General features: G+C 43.1%; 1 pseudogene; it reads right to left on the reverse strand.

Moving 5' to 3' along the window:
* Positions 1–14391, reverse strand: part of LOC140204672 (uncharacterized) — a 34644-nt pseudogene that overhangs the window by 3522 nt on the left and 16731 nt on the right.

A 14391-nucleotide genomic window follows, 5' to 3' on the forward strand; every position in this document is an offset into this window, starting at 1 on the left:
ACACTATGCAGCCTGAATAACACAAATCAGTAATTCAAGAGGTTCTCCATTTCCAAATAGATTCATGATTTTAGAAGTACTTTAGCACCCTCTTCTGTCAGTGTCTGTTACCCCCAGGTGCCACGAATTCTCCAGAATTAATTCCCTGTATGATCAGAGTGAACACAGTTATACAAGGTACTTCTGTGTTAGAAAGTGTTTTTGTACTCACCTGCAATCAATCAAAAATATTTTAATATTTGAAAAGAATTTTGGCCTATTGAGTCAATGTTGTCTTCCAGCACTGGACTTCCAGCAGTCTGTGAATTTCACATCAGTGGTATGGAAATTATTGAGGAACATTCTAAGGGATTGGATTCATGTACATTTGGAAACGTAGGGGCTGATCAAGGATAGTCAACAGGGCTCTTTCTGTGGGACATCCTGCCCAACTAATTTGTTTAAGAATTTTGATGAGGTCACTAAGAAGACTGATGATAATAATAATAATAATAATAATAATAATAAGTACTTTATTGATCCTGAGTGGGGAATTCTTTCATTACAGCAGCAACATTTAAAAACACACTTAGCAGTGTACAGACTTAACTAATAATAAAGTACAGAATAATAATATATACAATAATAATGTAACAGTGCAGCGTAGGTTCACGCAGTTAATTCCCGGGATGGCGGGACTGTCATATGTTGAAAGATTGGAGCGACTGAGCTTGTATACACTGGAATTTAGGAGGATGAGAGGGGATATGATTGAAACATATAAGATTATTAAGGGATTGGACATGCTAGAGGCAGGAAACATGTTCCTGACGTTGGGGGAGCCAAGAACCAAAGGCCACAATTTGAGAATAAGGGGTAGGCCATTTAGAACGGAGTTGAGGAAAAACTTTTTCACCCAGAGAGTTGTGGATCTGTGGAATGCTCTGCCTCAGAAGGCAGTGGAGGCCAATTCTCTGGATGCTTTCAAGAAAGAGTTAGATAGAGCTCTTAATGATAGCGGAGTCAAGGGATATGGGGAGAAGGCAGGAACGGGGTACTGATTGTGGATGATCAGCCATGATCACAGTGAATGGCAGTGCTGGCTCGAAGGGCCGAATGGCCTACTCCTGCACCTATTGTCTATTATAATAATGCGCAATAATAATGTATAAATAATAAAGCAGAGACTATTGTAGTATGATGTGTGTTCTCCTGTTGCACAGAGATGAACTGTTGTATATGATTATTGCATTTGGTAGGAAAGATTTTCTGCAATGTTCCTTCAGTCCGTGAGCCAGTAGGGTTGGTCGGTACCATCTGAGGGGAATAATGCTCATACTGATTTTTGGCGAGGTGTACATCTCTAGAGTTAGAAAAAATGTGATAGCATTGCACCAGTGGTAGCTTTATTACTTCAAATAAGTAATCACTTTTTGTAAATATTCCATATTAACATCAGTACAGCAGAAAATGTTACCCCACCCCCCAAAAGGTAAAAAACCTCATTTGGAGAGATTTCTGGAGTTTTCTCAATGTCATGATATTTTCCATATTGTATCAAATCAAAGCAATCTTAAGCTTTTGTCATAGCATACAGAATTACAGTACAATAATTCAAATGTGGGGTTCCACACAGCCATAACCTAGGCCCCATTTGGTTGTAAAATGAATATATTTAATCAAAAACTGCTTTCCATACTTTGTTTATGTACTTTCATAACCTATTAATAATCATAATAATTTTCCAAGTCTTCTACATCTTCCACATCTTCTTCTGAACTTTCCACACTCTCTGAGGTGGATGCCTGGTTTTCACAGTCTGCCAGTCTACACATGTCAGTACACCTGAGGCCATTTGCAACACACATACATCTTGGGAGTGAACATTGTTTTGGACAGTTACAGGCCAGTAGATCCAGGATGGCATCGGGTGCTGGCTGGCCTTCCATCCAGTGCACCACCAACTGTTCAGCTTCCTCTTCTCTCTCCATCTTCCATCCTCTGCCAACAGGGCTTGGCACTTGTGGGTCCTTCTCCAAACATCTTCTCCATATACCAGCCTGGTAGCTGGCTTGCTGTGCATGTTTTGTTAAGCAGTCCTTGCATGGTGGGAATTGGTGACTTTTGATTTCACCTTTTTTGGCACAGAAAAAGTGATACCTGAGCTCATTGACCTTAGAGGTCGATGCTTTTGAGGCATACAGGAGACATGTAAATGCCTCCAGTTTGTCCATCAGTTCTGGGGAGAGGTCCCATTCCTGACCCAACTCTAAGAATGTGTCCTGAGTTTCCCTGTTGCTGGTCAGAAGTTTTAGGGCACTTGTCTTCCCTTTGCCTCCAAAAGTGCTTACAGTGTCACATCTTGTATATGCGTGCAACCCGATGAGAGCCCTACAAACCTCTATGCCAACAGTGGCAGCAACCGTCCTGATGTTTACAAGCCTTGTACAGGCTCTAGTGCCACACTTCTGGAACAATGGGGCCTCAATCTTGTCACAAAATGCTAAAGACATGATAAAGACATCTGTGTCTTCTGAGCAGATCACTACAGATTGGTATCCCTCTCTTGTGGCATGGAGAAATAGGCGGCCATCTACTTCTTCTTGTTGACACTGAAGAGCTGACACTCCCTCACTGTCTTGAGATGTGATTCTGTAACATTCGTCATTCACAGTTGCAAACAGAATCTTCTCCTGTAGCTTTGCTCTGTACTCCGCCTTCCTCCATTCATGGACTATGAAGCTAATGAGACTATTTTTGTGACTGACTTTAGTCAGGAAGCTCCTCCACTGCCTCACCATCTGTGTTCCTGTGATACCTTGCAACTCATGACCAGTTTCTTCACCCCATAGGGATCTTTCACTATTCTTGATAGTTCTCCTTGTATGTGTCGAACACAACATCTATTCTGCTACTCCGACTGCCTTTCCTCAGAGCCATACCCAGAATTGTTGTGGCAACATCTCTGAAAGTAACTTGATCACCTTTCACTCTTTGGACCAAGTTCATTTCATCAACCACTGTAGCAGAGTTTCCTGGGAGTTGCTCTTCTACTGCTACATTTTTCTGCAAGGTTGTGGCTAAAGTCGCTTTATTTGTCTTTCTCTGCAATCCTTCTGGTGTGAACAGGGCCCAGGGCAATGGTCCAAGGGGATGAGAAAGGTTATCCTCCCTACATAGACAGCGACCTTGTGCCATCACTATGATGTGTCCAAACAAAGACCTGTCTGCTTTCAAGATGATTGCCCTCCCATTTGATTTCACTTATCTCTTCTTAAACATATCACTGAATGTTTTCAGCTTGTTGGTTTTCATTGGATCATGGAATTTCTTTGCTGGTGGGTCTTTCTCTAGTCTCTCATCCTTGAACGTTGCATAACATTGCTCACCAATCTCATATGCCTTCATCAGGTCGAAGGCAATGTCCTTGGGGGCTGCCTTTGCCGTAGAGATGCTAATGAGGTCCTGCTTCTCTGCAAATGGATTGACCCATTCATGTATGAGGCTAACCACTGCTGAAACTGGTTCCTCATCTTTCTGGATTCTTGGCCGCTGTGGCTCCGCATGACAAAGCTCTGATTTGTTGCCTTGCACTATCTCCCTTAACTGTCCCAGGAACGCACTGCAGTGCTCAGCTGTTATGTAGTAACGCTTGATAGCTCCAGCATTCAGGCTGAATTGTGATGTGCCCCCAGGAGCCTGTGTGTCTTTGTTCACTGTGGCTTCAATAGCCTGGTCCACAGGGATCTGCCCAAAGGGGTTGTTACTTGACAGCTGCACTGAGAATTCGCCTGTCTTGAAGGCCTCATACAAAGAAGGATTCTTCTCTAGGAGGCTCATCATCTGAGCAAAGTAAGGGGACAGGTACCTGGCATAATTCATCTTATCATAAGCAAAGCACCATGGGATCACAGAAAGCTACTATAGCTGCAATGCTATCACATATTTTCTAGCACTAGGGGTGTATACCTTCCCAAAAATCACTATAAGAATTATTCACACAAGGGTGAGCTATCACACTAGAATATATTGACCTTACACAGCTTCAGTTCAGTTCGACTTCTAGGCCATCATCTCTTGGCCAACTATCAATGGATAAGGATCTTAGAGACACAGCAGTCAATGGCAATGGATTTGTAAACAAGGAAAATACTACTGGGTGTGGCAAGACCATAAAGCATCTCAAAGGTACAATTAGACTCTGATAATCTGGCAACACAAGGCTTTGGTACAACTAGACGTGCCGATTTTCCTGACTATTGGGGGTTACTCTTATTACTACCCAGTGCCCTTTTACTGAGTAGCACAATAAAACTACCAGTGAACCAGATTAGTTTAAAGACAGCAAGAAATACACAAATGCTCCCGACACCATCTCTGATCACAACCCTGACCCCTTGTCTACACACCTTCTTTTGGCCACAATCCCACCCATATTCCTGACCTGTGGTGTTCCAGTCCCTGGGCCAGGCTCTGGCTGCACATTGGCTCTTCAGCTCACATTCTGGACTGATGACTGAACCATACTGTATTCCAAATATCAGAATTCCAAAGTGTCAGAATGCTGAATTGTTAGGGTTTCACCGCATTTGGGAACAAGCGATGTGGACCTCATTGGAATAAACATTTTTTTAAATTTTATTTTTTTATTTTAGAGGCACATCATGGAATAAGCCCTTCTGGCCCTTTGAGCCACACTGTTCAGCAACCCCCGATTTAAACCTAGCCTAATTATGGGAACGTTTACAATGACCAATTAGCATAGAACATAGAACATAGAAATCTACAGCACATTACAGGCCCTTTGGCCCACAAGCTGGTGCTGACCAGGTAACCTACTCTAGAAACTGCCTAGAATCTCCCTACCCCATAGCCCTCGATCAATGCCTCTCATCACCTTATACACCTCTATCAGGTCACCTCTCATCCTCCGTTGCTCCAAGGAGAAAAGGCCGAGTACACTCAACCTGTTCTCATAAGGCACGCTCTCCAATCCAGGCAACATCCTTGAAAATCTCCTCTGCACCCCCTCTATAGTAACCACATCCTTCCTGTACTGAGGTGACCAAAACTAAACACAGTACTCCAAATGGAGTCTAACTAAGGTCTTATATAGTCTTAACATTACCTCATCGCTCTTAAACTCAATTCCACAGATGAAGGATCCTACTAATCTGTACATTTTTGGACTGTGTGAGGGATCCAGAATATAAATTAAGAATAAAGACATTTGTTAGTCTTGTGAGACCATGGATCTGCACCTGGAAAGTCTTCAGTCTCCAGGGCGCAGGCCTGGGCAAGGTTGTATGGAAGACCGGCAGTTGCTCATGCTGCAAGTCTCCCCTCTCCACGACACCGATGTTGTCCAAGGGAAGGGCAAGGGCCAATAAAGCTTGGCACCAGTGTCATCGCAGAACAATGTGTGCTTAAGTGCCTTGCTCAAGGACACAACACGCTGCCTCAGCTGGGGCTCGAACTCACGACCTTCAGATCGCTAGTTGAATGCCTTAACCAAGAATCCAGAGCACCTGGAGAAAGCCCATTCATTCCACAGGGAGGGTGTACAAACTCTTTACAGAAGACGCTAAGAATGAACTCTGAACTCTGATGCCCCGAGCTGTAATAGTGTTGTGCAAGCTGCTAAGCACCCTTCTTTTGGGGTTGGCAGGCTATGATAGTGCATCAGAATTTGGACCTTGGCTTTTATGGGTAGTATGGGTGAGTGAGACACTGGGCTTGAGGGCATGATATTCCACACCACTGATGATGAGAAGCAGAAAGAGGAAGTAAGTTGTAATAAGGTTTTAAAGAGTTTGCCCATAGAGACACAAGAGATTTTGCAGATGTCAGAAATCTTGAGCAACACACATAAAATACTGGAGAATAAAGAGTTGATGATTTGGGCCATCACCGTTCAACAGGGTGGAAAGGAAGGGGGTAGAAGCCAGAATTAAAAGGTGGAGGAGTGGCAGGAGTGAAAGCTGGCAAGTGATAGGTGAGACCAGGTGAGGAGAAAGATGGGTGGGTGGGGAAATTTGGAGAGGTTTGTTAGAAGATGATATAAGAAGCTAGGAGCAGATATGCGGAATTGGGAAAGGGCTGAAGAATAAGGAATCTGATAGGAGACGGCAGTAGACCATGGCAGAAAGGGAAGGTGGGGAGCCAGAGGGAGGTGATGAGAACAGGGAAAAGGAAGAGAAGTGGTACATCACTAGAATGAAGGAGATCAAAGGTGGGGGGGAGGTGGTGGAGGTGAACAGAGGAAGTGCGTACCACAAGTTAGAAAACTAGATATTCATGTCAACAGGTTGGAGTCTACCCAGATGGAATATGAGGTGATGCTCCTCCAACCTGTGTCTGTTCTAACTGTGGCAATAAAGGAGGCCATGGACAGACATGTTGATGTGGGAATGGGAAGTGGAATTGAAATAGATGGCCACCAGGACATCTTGTCTGTCGTGATGGACAGAGTGAAGGAGTTCAACAAAACAGCCCTCAATTTGCATTGGGTCTCACCAATGCAGAGGAGGCCACACTATGAGCCCCAAAGACAATAAATGACCCTGACAGACTCACAGGTGAAGCACATTCCCTGTTTTAGTATTGGGCTTCCAGCACCTACAGTGCTTTGCTCCCATTGGCAACTCTCATGTTGTCGCCATGGATTAGGCATCGCCAGATTCAAGATTTTTATTTTTTCTACTTTTAGTTTTAGATCCTGTTAAATAATTCTCCGATGTGGAGTGATTACAGAGACATCATCTTTATATCCTGGCACTGTGACACAATTTTGGCTTGGATTAGTGTACAAATGATATATTCTTGGAGAAACAATGACAAGGTTTGATGTGAAGAGAACAAGGGGATATTAGTCCTAATGGTTCCTTCATTGTTGCTGGTGACTTCAATCATGGCAACTTAGAAAACAGCTCTGCAGAAGTTTGACCAGTATGTCAACTTTGCAACCAGAAGGAGGAACGTAGTGACTTGGTCTATACCAATACTCATGGAGGCAACACTGCTGCCCCCCACCACCCTCATCTCAGACACTCAGACCACATATCCATTTTGTTAAGCCTGCATACAGACCACTGGTTAAATGAGTCAAACGAGTAAACCAGTGACTCAGTGAGTTTACAGAGAGTCCATGACCTGTCCAGGAGGTGACAGCTCAGCACTGTAGGACTGTTTTGAGAGCACAGACTGCAGCATATTCCATCATCACATTAACATTTATGAATACACAGGATTGGTGACTGGCTACCTAGGAAAATGCATTAAAAATGTTACCGTGATTAAATACCGCACTGCCAGGGCAAACCAGCAACCATGGCTGACTGGAGAGGTCTGTGCACTGTCCAGAGATCAGGACACTACCTTCAAATCGGGGATAGGATGACTCTTAAGAGCCATGCTCTCGAGTGCCATTGGGAAGGCAAAGTGAGAGTACTCACAGAAAATTTGCGGATACCTTTGTGACACCAGGAACGTGCAGTGCATGTGGCAAGGTATACAAACTCTAACAGACTCCAAGTCTACCCTGTGCATCAATGACAGAGATGTCTTCCTTTCCAAATAGGCTGAATACCTTCTACACACAATTTAATGCAATGAATGATGTGACATTGAGGAAAAGCCCTCAGACCCCCTGAGGAACAGACACTCTCTCTGGTCACAGCTGAGTTGTGGAGGATCCTAGCTAGCGTAACCCCACGCAAAGTTGTGAGGCTTGATAACATGCCTGGCTGGGTGCTGAGGGATTATAGCACAGGTCATAACGGACATCTTTAACAACTCTTTGAAACAGTCCACTGCAGGCCTCAAAGCAGTCACCATCATTCTGGTGTTCAAGAGTGACGGTAACTGGCCATAATGCATACTGCCCAGTGGCAGTGACTTTAACAGTCATTAAGTACTTTAAGCATCTGATAGTGAATCATTTAAAATCCCACCTTCCAGCTATGGCGGACTCTTTCCAGTTTACCTATCGCTCAATCTGGTCTACTGATGATGAGGTAGCCTTGGCCCTCCACTCCATCCTGTTCTACATAGAAAATAATAGATCATACCCCAGGATACTGTTTGTGAACTTCAGCTTGCCGCTTAACACGATTATCCCTCAGAGGTCGGTGGGTAAACTGTCCTCCCTGGGAGTCAACACCACCCTCTGTAACTCGATTTTAGACTTCTTGATTGAAAGACCCCAGTCAGCAACGTCTCAAACTCCATCACACTGAGCACTGTTGCCCCCCAGGGCTGTGAGCTCAGCTTGCTGCTGTTCACACTGCTGATTCATGACTCCATAGCCAGATCCATCTCAAACCGCATCACCAAGTTCGCTGATGATACAACAGTGGTTGGCCTCATCAGCAACAATGGTGAGCCAGTGTACAGAGAGGAGGTAGAGACCAAATGGTATGAGAACAACAACCTGAGTCTCAACATGGAAAAGGCAAAAGAGATGATTATGGACTTCAGGAAGACACAGATCAATCACTCGTCATTGCACATCAATGGCTCTGCCGTGGAGAGAGTGAAGAATGCAAAGATCCTTGGTGTGCGCATAATGGACAATCTAACCTGCACCCACAACACCTCCTCATTAGTCAAGAAGGCACAACAGCATCTACACTTTCTGAGGAGACTGAAGTGTGCAAAACTCCCCAACCCCCATTCTAGCAACTTTCTACAGGAGCATCATCTATAGAGTCCTGTCTGGCTGTAACATTGTGTGCTACAGCAGATGTAAGGCATTGGACCACAAGACCCTACAGAGGATAGTAAAAGCCACGAAGAGAATCACCAGTGTCTCCTTCCCCCCGTTAATGACACTTACTAGCAGTAATGTATACAAAAGGCCCGAAGCATTCTTGAGGATCCCTACCACCCACTCCACAGTCTCTTTGACCCGCTGCTGTCAAGAAGAAGGTACAGGAGCATCAGGACTAGCATCGCCAGACTTGGTAACAGCTTCTTCTCTCGGGCTGTGAGACTAATGAATACCCTGCCAACACTGAGGTCTCATCACTCGGACAGTGAGCTCTTTAATGTTTACCTGTGCTGCACACTACATGCACTTTGAATTATATTTTATTAACACACTTGTGGTAATACTTTGCTTGATGTGCTCTGTGTGATATATGTTTTGTGGGCGCACCATGGTCCAGAGGTTGAAGGATGCTTCATCTGCTATTTTTACTGTTTTTCTTGCAACCTCTTGGTTGTATATTACATACAGTAAGATGACAATAAACTTGAGTTTGAGCTTAAGTGGATGCTTTGAGTATCCTATCATTTAATAATTTTGGAGTCAGCTATTTAAAAATTCCGTAGTATATCAACCTCAAGTAGACCAGAATACGAAGAGGAGAACACTGTGCTTTATTTGTACAGTTTTGTTCAGACCCCAGTTGCGTTCAATCTGGACACCAAAATCCTGGCCTTAAAAGGGTCGTAGAAAAGGTTTACAGGATGATACTCAGGTTTTAAGAATTATATCATGTTAAATTCAGATAATCCCTTGAGTTTACAAGGCCCAGTGGTGATCTAATTTCAGTAGTTAAAATGACAAAACATTTAGACAGAGACATATAGACTGGCTATTTTCTCTGTAACATAAAGCAAGATCATAGGGGCAGAGACCTTGATGTTGGGAGCAGTGCCATCTCATTAGGCAGGTCCTGCAGTCCTCCATTTAAGTTGAAGCTGGATGAAGGACAAATGAAAATCTGCTGCCAGCACTAAATCCCAATATATTCATCATAATGTCTCTGAGTATATGATCACAAACATCTGTGACTAAATCGTGCTGTGCATTGGATCCTTCCCAACTGAGCTGCATTTTGAATGAATTTGAATGACAAGTCTTTCACTAGGACTGCTGAGTTAGCTCCGCCTCTGTGGTATTTTCTTTCACCGTCAAGTGAGAGAAAGCCATTAACAAGTTCCTATAGCCAGGATCAAAGACTTTCAGAGAAAAAAATGTAAAAGGAGAAAAAATAATTTAATGTCACTTGGTTAATAGGTCAGCATAACATTGTGGGCCAAAGACAATAGACAATAGACAATAGGTGCAGGAGTAGGCCATTCAGCCCTTCGAGCCAGCACCACCATTCACTGTGATCATGGCAGATCATCCACAATCAGTACCCTTTTTCTGCCTTCTCCCCATATCCCTTCACTCCGCTATCTTTAAGAGCTCTATCAAACTCTTTTTTGAAAGAATCCAGAGAATTGGCCTCCACTGCCTTCTGATGCAGAGCATTCCACAGAACTACAACCCTCTGTGTGAAAAAGTTTTTCCTCAACTCCGTTCTAAATTGTCTACCCCTTATTCTTAAACTGTGCCCTATGGTTCTGGACTCCCCCAACATCGGGAACATGTTTCCTGCCTCTAGCGTGTCCAATCCCTTAATAATCTTATATGTTTCAATCAGATCACCTCTCATCCTTCTAAATTCCAGTGTATACAACCCCAGTCGCTCCAATCTTTCAACATATGACAGTCCCTCCATCCCGGGAATTAACCTCGTGAACCTACGCTGCACTCCCTCAATAGCTAGAATGTCCTTCCTCAAATTTGGAGACCAAAACTGTACACAATATTCCAGGTGTGGTCTCACCAGGGCCCTGTACAACTGCAGAAGGACCTCTTTGCTCCTATACTCAATCCCCCTTGTTATGAAGGCCAGCATGCCATTAGCTTTCTTCACTGCCTGCTGTACCTGCTGTACTTTCAGTGACTGATGAACAAGGACACCTAGATCTCGTTGTACTTCCCCTTTTCCTAACTTACCATTCAGATAGTAATCTGCCTTCAAAGGGCTGATACTGTGCTGTAAATTTCTATGTTTTATGTTCTAAGCCTTGTGCCAATATGAATTCTTGTTCATGAATGAATTCTTAAACCCAAATTTCTTACTAATGCTGTCAGCACTTAAATGTGTTTAATCAGGGTATTTTCCGAGGAACTATATCAATTGGCTCCATACAAAGTGATGCTTTTTCGCAATCTTAAAATTGAATCCAAGTCTCAGTCTGGCTGAATGCCAAGCCAAAATGGATTGAAGATCAGACATTTAGCTCTTATCTAATGCTTAGGCCCAGTCCAACTCTGCAAACTAAAGATTTAAAACACTGAGAACCAATGCACTTAATTGTAGGCATTTTGGCACATTAACAAAGCTTCACTCTATCAAAAAAAAACCAAAGATCTACTTGGTTTAATAAATTAGATGAGATGTGTTATTCTGAGTGGGTGACCAACAGGTCAGTAAGCTGTGTTGAAAGTATTGTCTTCGACTGACAACCCTTCTAAGATCCAGGACAGTTGGTGAAGTCTTGATTAGCTGCAGCCCTCAATGACTGACCACGTTATAGACAGAAATATCATCTCTCAGATATAGAAACCATAGAAAAACTACAGCACAGAAACAGGCCTTTTGGCCCTTCTTGGCTGTGCCGAACCATTTTCTGCCCAGTCCCACTGACCTGCACACGGACCATATCCCTCCATACACCTCCCATCCATGTATCTGTCCAATTTATTCTTAAATGTTAAAAAAGAACCCACATTTACCACCTCGTCTGGCAGCTCATTCCATACTCCCACCACTCTCTGTGTGAAGAAGCCCCCCCTAATGTTCCCTTTAAGCATTTCCCCCTTCACCCTTAACCCATGTCCTCTGGTTTTTTTCTCCCCTTGCCTCAGTGGAAAAAGCCTGCTTGCATTCATTCTATCTATACCCATCATAATTTTATATACCTCTATCAAATCTCCCTTCATTCTTCTACGCTCCAGGGAATAATGTCCTAACCTATTCAACCTTTCTCTGTAACTGAGTTTCTCAAGTCCCGGCAACATCCTTGTAAACCTTCTCTGCACTCTTTCAACCTTATTTATATCCTTCCTGTAATTTGGTGACCAAAACTGAACACAATACTCCAGATTCGGCCTCACCAATGCCTTATATTCCAGCTCTTATACTCAATACTTTGATTAATAAACGCCAATGTACCAAAAGCTCTCTTTACGACCCTATCTACCTGTGACACCACTTTTAGGGAATTTTGTATCAGTATTCCCAGATCCCTCTGTTCTACTGCACTCCTCAGTGCCTTACCATTTACCCTGTATGTTCTACCTTGGTTTGTCCTTCCAAAGTGCAATACCTCACACTTGTCTGTATTAAACTTCATCTGCCATTTTTCAGCCCATTTTTCCAGCTGGTCCAAATCCCTCTGCAAGCTTTGAAAACCTTCCTCACTGTCCACTACACCTCCAATCTTTGTATCATCAGCAAATTTGCTGATCCAATATACCATATTGTATTGTATTGATTGATATTTTGAGGGTTAGAGAAAGGAGTCAGTCTATGAGTGGTTCACAGTCAATTTCTGCAAGGTTGCTTGGTTTCAAAGTCAGTGCTCCTCAGGTTACAAAAATGGTGTTAACTTACAGTGAGTTTTTGCTTGGTATGTTAAGCATTTGCCCATGCTTAGAGAGAATGGGAGGCACAATATTAACTGTTTGATATCTGGAGGGCTGCAAGAAATGTAAAGTTCACTGTGTACCACGCATTCACCTCTCTGGTGTAATTATAGAAAGTGTATGTTAAATGTGCACATCAATGACAAAGGGATTATTCATTCTTTGATTGGAGAAGACAATCTAACACATTCCAACTAATATTGTACCAATCTCCTTTGTTATTGTCTTTGCACCCAGCTGAGAACGTCAGATCACTTATAAAGGAGACTTACGAACTTGTATAATTTCCAACGAAAGGTGTATTACCAGTTCTTTTGTCCTGTGATATTGGTTACTCCCAAGGATTGTTTAGTTTTATATATTTAAAAAAATTTATTTGAATCAGGTTTATTATCACTGGCATGTGTCGTGAAATTTGTTAACTTAGCAACAGCAGTACAATGCAATACATGATAATAGAGAAAGAAAAAATAGATCAATTAATTACAGTAAGTATATCTATGAATATTGAATGGATTTAAAATTGTGCAAAAACTGAAATAATATATATTAAAAAAAAGTAAGTTAGTGTTTATGGGTTCAATGTCCATTTAGGAATCATATAGCAGAGGGGAAGAAGCTGTCCTGATTCATTGAGTGTGTGCCTTCAGGCTCCTGTACCTCCTTCCTGACAGTAACAACGAGAAGAGGGCACGTCCTGGGTGATGGGGGTCCTTAATAACGGATGTTGCCTTTCTGAGGCACTGCTCCTTGAAGATATCTTAGGTACTACAGAGACTAGTCCCCATGATGTAGCTGAATAATTTTCCAACTTTCTGTCGCTTCTTTTGATCTTGTGTAGTAGCACCCCCCCCATCAGACAGTGATTCAGCTTGTCAAAATGCTCTCCACAGTACATGTGTAGAAGTTTTTGAGTGTTTTAGGTGACAAACTGAACCTCCTCAAACTCCTAATGAAATATAGCCGCATCTTGTCTTCTTTATAGCTGCATCAGTATGTTGGGACCAGGTTAGATCCTTAGAGATCTTGACACCCAGTAATTTGAAATTGCTCACTCTCTTCACTTCTGATCCCTCTATGAGGGTTGGTTTGTTTCCTCATCTTCCTGTTTCTAAAGTCTACAATCAGCTTTTTCATCTTCCTGACATTGAGTGCAAGGTTGTTGCTGCGACACCTCTCGACTAGCTGGTATATCTCGCTCGTGTGAGCCCACACCTCTCCATCTGAGATTCTACCAACAATGGTTGTATCATCAGCAAACTGAAGGATGGTATTTGAGCTATGCCTTGCCTTAGTCATTGGTGCAGAGAGAGTAGAGCAGTGGGCGAAGCACACACACAAAGTGCACCAGTGTTGATCTTCAGCGAGGAGGAGATTTTAGCACAATCCACACAGACAGTGGTCTTCATTAGGAAGTTGAGGATCCAATTACAGAAGGAGATACAGAGGCCCAGGTTTTGTAGCTTACTGCTCAGGACCGTGGGAATGATGGTGTTAAATGCTGAGCTATAGTCAATGAACAGCATCCTGACATAGGTGTTTGTATTGTCCAGGAGATCTAAGGCAGTGTGCAAAGCCATTGAGATTGTGTCTGCTATAGACCTATTGTGCTGATTGGCAAACTGCAGTGGGTCCAGGTCCTTGCTGAGGCAGGAGTTCATTCCAGCCATGACCAACCTCTCAATGCACTTCATCACCGTAGATGTGAGTGCCACTGGGTGATAGTCATTAAGGCAGCTCACACTTCTCTTCTTGGGCACTGGTATAACTGTTGTCTTTTAGAAGCAGGTGGGAACTTCCGACTGTAGCAGTGAGTGGTTGAAAATTTAATTGCCACCTTGAACCAGCATTTCTTGTCTGTCGTTTGTGATGTATTTATTTTTTGGACTCTGGCAGCCGACCCATGCTGCAAAGCTTGAGCA

The sequence above is a fragment of the Mobula birostris genome, chromosome 11 (genome assembly GCF_030028105.1).
Source record: "Mobula birostris isolate sMobBir1 chromosome 11, sMobBir1.hap1, whole genome shotgun sequence".
Taxonomy (NCBI): Eukaryota; Metazoa; Chordata; class Chondrichthyes; order Myliobatiformes; family Myliobatidae; genus Mobula; species Mobula birostris.